The sequence below is a fragment of the Lacerta agilis genome, chromosome 8 (genome assembly GCF_009819535.1).
Source record: "Lacerta agilis isolate rLacAgi1 chromosome 8, rLacAgi1.pri, whole genome shotgun sequence".
Classification (NCBI taxonomy): Eukaryota; Metazoa; Chordata; class Lepidosauria; order Squamata; family Lacertidae; genus Lacerta; species Lacerta agilis.
The window spans coordinates 28,007,811-28,013,810 of record NC_046319.1 but is presented as its reverse complement, the minus strand read 5'-3'; positions in this window follow the sequence as shown (position 1 = coordinate 28,013,810).

Below are 6,000 nucleotides of genomic sequence, written 5' to 3'. Positions count from 1 at the left end.
TTGGATTTGATATCCCGCTTTTCACTACCCGAAGGAGTCTCAAAGCGGCTAACATTCTCCTTTCCCTTCCTCCCCCACAACAAACACTCTGTGAGGTGAGTGGGGCTGAGAGACTTCAGAGAAGTGTGACTAGCCCAAGGTCACCCAGCAGCTGCATGTGGAGGAGTGCAGACACGAACCCGGTTCCCCAGATTATGAGTCTGCCGCTCTTAACCACTACACCAAACTGGCCATCCATTGAAATGAGTACAGTCATACCTCGGCTCCCAAACGCCTTAGGAGTTGAATGTTCTGGCTCCTGAACGATCAAAAACTGGGAGTGTTTTGGTTTTGGAACGTTGTTTTGCAAGCTGAACGTCCTGCAGCCAATCAGAAGCCGTGCTTTGGAAGTTGAACGTTTCAGAAGTCGAACGGACTTCTGGAACGGATTCTGTTCAACTTCCAAGGCACGACTGTATGTCACTTTGTACTCAACGATACCCATTTTCAAATCTTTGCCCTTTGCCTGAAAACACATGCCTGACTGAAAAGTAGCAGAGGGGACAACCAATATGGGTCCATATTGCAAAAGAACTGGACCTATGAACATAAGATGAGCCTGTAAGATCAAGCCAGTCGTCCATCTGGTCCAGCATTCTGTTCTCCCAGTGACCAACCAGGTGCCTGTGGCGAACCTGCCTGTGGTGCACCTGAGCACAAGAGCCCTCCTGTGGCTTCCAGCAATTGGTATTCAGGTGCATCTCCAACAGCGGAGGCAGGAAAACAGCCGTAGCGGCTAGTAGCCATTGAGAGAACTGGCTGAGAGATTATGCAACTGGCAACCACGTGAAATTGTAAGCAGAGGTATATAAAGGTTATTGTGAGGGGGAGGCTACAAGAAAATGCCGATGAACCGTATCAACAGCCTTCTCTACATTAATCACAGCAGTTGAGGCTGCATCACATTTGGCTTTGGCCAAAGAATGGAAATCAATCAGTGCAGAAGCCAGCACAATCCTAGTAAACGTGTCTACTCAAAAGGAAGTTTAGTTGAATTCAGCGAGGCTTACTTCCAGGAAACCGGGTCCAAGAGTGCAGCATGGGGCATTGAAAATTGTATATGTCTGATATTGTCAGCCTCTTTCTCTATCAAAACCCACTTCGTTTTTATGTTTTAGAGTAAATATTACAGCCTGCAGCCTCTCACTTGGACCACTGTCAGGCTTTCCGACTCTGCATTAATAAAAGAGATAAGCCTATAACTGGCACAGTTTGCTGGATCCTTCCCAGCCTTGAGAATTACTGACATAAAATGTAGGTGGGGGGGAAACTGTTTGATTCTACAGCATTAGTAGAAAGGAAGAAAAACAAGTTTAGGCAGGGCATTAGGCAAGTTACCAAATGCCTGGTAGCAACTGACAGGGGAACTGGGCTCCAGGCATGGTTCACGACATGCAACCAGCCTTTTGTGAGGAAGTGGAGATGTCTGGTTGCCAGGTTTGACACCTGACATCTCCATCTGACTTGTGTGGTTGTGATGCAACACCAGCCAGCTGGTCTGCGGGGCAGTGCAGCACCACTGTGTGTCTTTTGATGCTGCCCTGCCCTACAGACCATTTGCTTTGTAATCTTGCACACACAAAGATAAGTGGCTAGACTTATCATTGTGGCGACCATAGCCTAGATTTAAGGTGCAATTTGACTCCAGGGTTTTATATCTCCATTTCTCACACTCAGCTCTTGTGCTCAGGTCCTGCTTGTGGATTCCCTTTGGAGCATCCAGTTGTCCACGGCGTGAATGGGATGCTGTACTAGATGGGCCATTGGCCTAATCCAGAACACTCTTCTTATGTCCTTATGCAGATCACGCTTCAACTGGTGACCCATAAATTTGGCATAGTAACAGAAAGTGTCAACTTTCGGGGGATTTTATGGGAAGGGCTGCTTGTCAGTGGTAGAAAGGTCTGCTTTGTATGCAGAAAGTCCCAGGCTCGATCCCAGTCAGGCATTTCCTGGTGATGCTGGGAAAAATTAATAAATCCTGGAGAGCCATTGCCTGTCACTGTAGACAATACTGGACTGGTGGAACAACCATCTGACTCAGCATAAGGCAGCTTCCTATGTTCCTATATGACTTGTTACCAAATACACCAAACTTCGGTTTATGAAATTTGGGGATACATCCCTGTGGGCTTCTCTTTAATTGTTAAAATGTTACGCTTTTCAAAATATATGCTCACAGTAATCAACAGAGATTTTGTGGCCAGGATTCGGAGCATCGTCTTTTGAGAGGACAAAAAAAATGATATTTGCATAAATGACTTTCCCCACTTTCAATTCTTATCTTACCCTGCCCTCTAGTGAAAAGATGCATGGGTTACAGCCTTACTAAAGTCCTGTGAAAGCTGGGGGTTTTTTTGGTAAAGGAAAGATGAGAAATTAGAGTCAGAAATGATTATTGTATTTTTATAGGGCAGGTTATAGGAGTCAAAGAAGTGTATTGCTATTATTTAGTCCAACTTTCAGATTTAAAGCACTCAGATCCTGAACAATAGAAATGTGGTGTGTATCTGTGGTTCTCGTGGATTTTTTTAATGAGCTACCAATGTAAGATTTATTTATTTTTTCTTATGAGCTGCTTATGAGCTGGAATTATTTTCATTTAGCATCGTGCAGCTTTTACAAATCTGCATACCTGCCTTGGTATTGCAAAGTTCCAAAGCGTAACAATAAAAACTGTGAAACAAAGTACTCCATTCAACATTAATATAATAAAACCTCTCTTTCTTTCTTGTCAATCAAATTCGGTCTCAAAACTTACATTTTTGCATTCGTCTTTAGACTATCACCTTCATTTCCATCACTCAGTGTACATTTGAGAAGCTGGTTCTGATCAGAGTGGCTGGAGAAACCCAGCTGGATGGGAGGAGTATAAATGTTGTTGTTGTTGTTGTTGTTGTTGTTGTTGTTGTTGTTGTTGTTGTTGTTGTTCCCAGGGGTTTCCATCATGCTCAGAATTGCCTTCTTTGAGCCACTCTGGTGAAGTGGACAAGAGCATTGGACTTGGACTTCAATAAACTAGGGCTAGGCACTGTAATCCAATTCAGTTCAACTCGGAGTAGACTCACTGAAATGAATACGTTATTAAACTTTAAGGCTAATTATCTGTAATAAGTAACAGAGGGTATCCATAACTTCTAGGTACACACAATCTGGACACATTAACATTGCATGGCCTCAATCTGGAGGATTGTTGCACGGTCACTTCGCTTCAGTGTGGTGTAGTAGTTAAAGTATTGGACTAGCACCTGGGAGACAAGAGTTTCAATCCTCACTCAACCATATGATGTTCACTGGGTGTGGCCTTAGGCCAGTCACTCACTCTCAACCTAACATACCTCACAGGGCTGCATTTTTCCATATATACACTGGTGTGTGTGTGTGTGTGTGTGTGTGCGTGTTTTCTTAATCACAGTAACATACAGATTATTTTAATGATTAACCAAATCCTAAAAGGGAGTCAGACTTGCATGAGAAGCTTCTATATTTATTTATTTATCTATCTATCTATCTATCTATCTATCTAACTACCTCAGAGCCGAAACTAGGCTTTCTGTCACCTGGGTCAAAGAACCAGTTTGTCACCCCATCCCCTGGATGCATGTTTGTGTACACATACATACATACAAACACACACACCCCTCAACACATTTATTTGTAAAGGGTGTAAAAAGTAGGCAATATATCGTTTGAATACAAAGGAATCCTAATAAGTATTATGACCGTATGACCATAGAGAAAATGAGCATCCCTTCCAGCAAAAGCAAATTGTTTGTCAAAAGTAGAACTTCCATGTGCAGCAACTGTCTATCTGAGCTCAGGTTTTTAATTGGATTTATTTGGTCACAGGATCATTAAAAGACTGCATTTCCATAAGATCAGCCTCTGGTTTCCTTTTAAAATGTTTTTTTTTTTAATCTCTCTCTTTCTTTGAGGCTTTCTTCTTGGTTTTGTGCAAACCCTTTCAATGAGTTTTGATGTGTAAATTTACTCCCAAGTAAGCTTCAACAAGATTCCTTTCGATTTTATTTTTGTTTGATTACTCATTTTAGGAAATGATAATTTTGTAGTCATTTTAAGTTGCATGTAAGGTGAAGAAATGCTTTTTGCGAGTCTTAAGTAGAAAGTGCCCTTCCATTACAATCCTAATGCAGGTGGGCTGACCACAGTTTGCCAGGGAACTGCCTCTAGCAGGAAAAATGCCCCCACACCCCTTATTTTCCTGTGTGTAGATCAGGGGTGGCCAACTCCCAAGAGACTGCGATCTACTCACAGAGTTAAAAACAGGGAGTGATCTACCACCTTTTTTGGCGTTCAGGTCAAAGTTGTTGAGCTTCTTTTAGGGAGGAGGAAAGCCACATTTTGGGGGGGTGCACTGCAGGGTGAAAATGTGGAGCTTTTGGGGGGAGCCAGTGATCCACCAGTGATCTACCACAAACATCCAGTGATCTACCAATAGATCATGATCTACCTGTTGGAGGTGCCTGGTGTAGATCATGTATAGTCTGCAAAATGACTCTTCCACATTAAGTACCTCCTTGAAGATATGTCAAATGCTACTACCCTGGCCGTGGCTAAGTTCCTCTTGGAAATAATAAGAAATAGAAACCTGCATGCTCTAGATAAAACATAGTGAGCGCCTTGGAAATCCTTCCCTATACTTCTGCTTTATTTTGCTTTTGAAAATGTTTTTGTGGGTCTTTGGACTGAAATAAAGAATGGTGCTGCTGCTGCTGCTGTTGTTTGTTTTTTTAAATAAAACATACTTTATTTTACATCACAGTGATGTCTGTGCTGAAACATTAAACGGTTGTTGTTACTGTTGTAAAATGACTCAACCGTAGCTACTTAAACACAATCAAAGTTCTGAAGGAATCATAGAATCATAAAATTGCAGAGTTGGTAGGGACCCATAGGTTCATCTAGTACAGGCATAGGCAAACTCGGCCCTCCAGATGTTTTGGGACTACAACTACAATCATCCCTAGCTAACAGGAACAGAGGTCAGGGATGATGGGAGTTGTAGTCCCAAAGCATCTGGAGGGCTGATTTTGCCTATGCCTGATCTAGTAGTCCAACTGATTCTCTTCCTCAGCTTCCCGCCCTTCCCTCCATCCCTCCAGAATTTATTTCTCACACAGTAGCTGTTATGTACTGAGTGAATAGGATCCAAACTGCAGCAGGCTGATTGGTCCTAGAACAATAGGATTGAGATTGCAGCAGTCTGACTGGTCCCAGAACAATAGGATTGAGATTGCAGCAGTCTGACTGGTCCCAGAACAATAGGATTGAGATTGCAGCAGTCTGATTGGTCCCAGAACAATAGGATTGAGATTGCAGCAGTCTGATTGGTCCGCAGGAGCCACCCAATCCAGCTCCAGGTGGAAGTGAATCTGCACTCTGACTGGCATACAGGAGTATCCCGGAATTAGCCAATCACGTGGGGCCCATTGTGTAAATAGTGTATATAAAGCAAACGTTTTGGGGGATCTAGAGTCCTCACTACTATGAGCTGAATAAAGAGCATGAAATTCACACTCGACTCCGAGTATCTTTCACTGGCGACGAAGGTGGGATCCCGCTGAGCTGACTGCAACACACAGCACCGCAGCAACGCCACCTGCCGCACAGCTGCCTCGCACCGTGTATCCAGGCTTCAGCTCCGGGTCCCAAGGAACTCAAGATGGCAACAGACAGCAGCTTCTCGCCGTTCAACCCAGCATCAGGAGACTGGGAAGGATATGCCACCCGTTTCACCTTTCTTCTAGAAGCTAAAGGGGTCACCAACGATGCCAAGAAGAGGGCGATATTCTTCAGCGTCTGCGGAGAGGAGACATTCGAAATCGCCCGGGCTCTCCTTGCGCCTGATGATGTCGCTACCGTTCCTTACAAAACAATAGTGGAACGGCTGAAGGGGCACTTCTCGCCACAGCCCTCGGTGGTGGCTCGTCGAAATGCCTT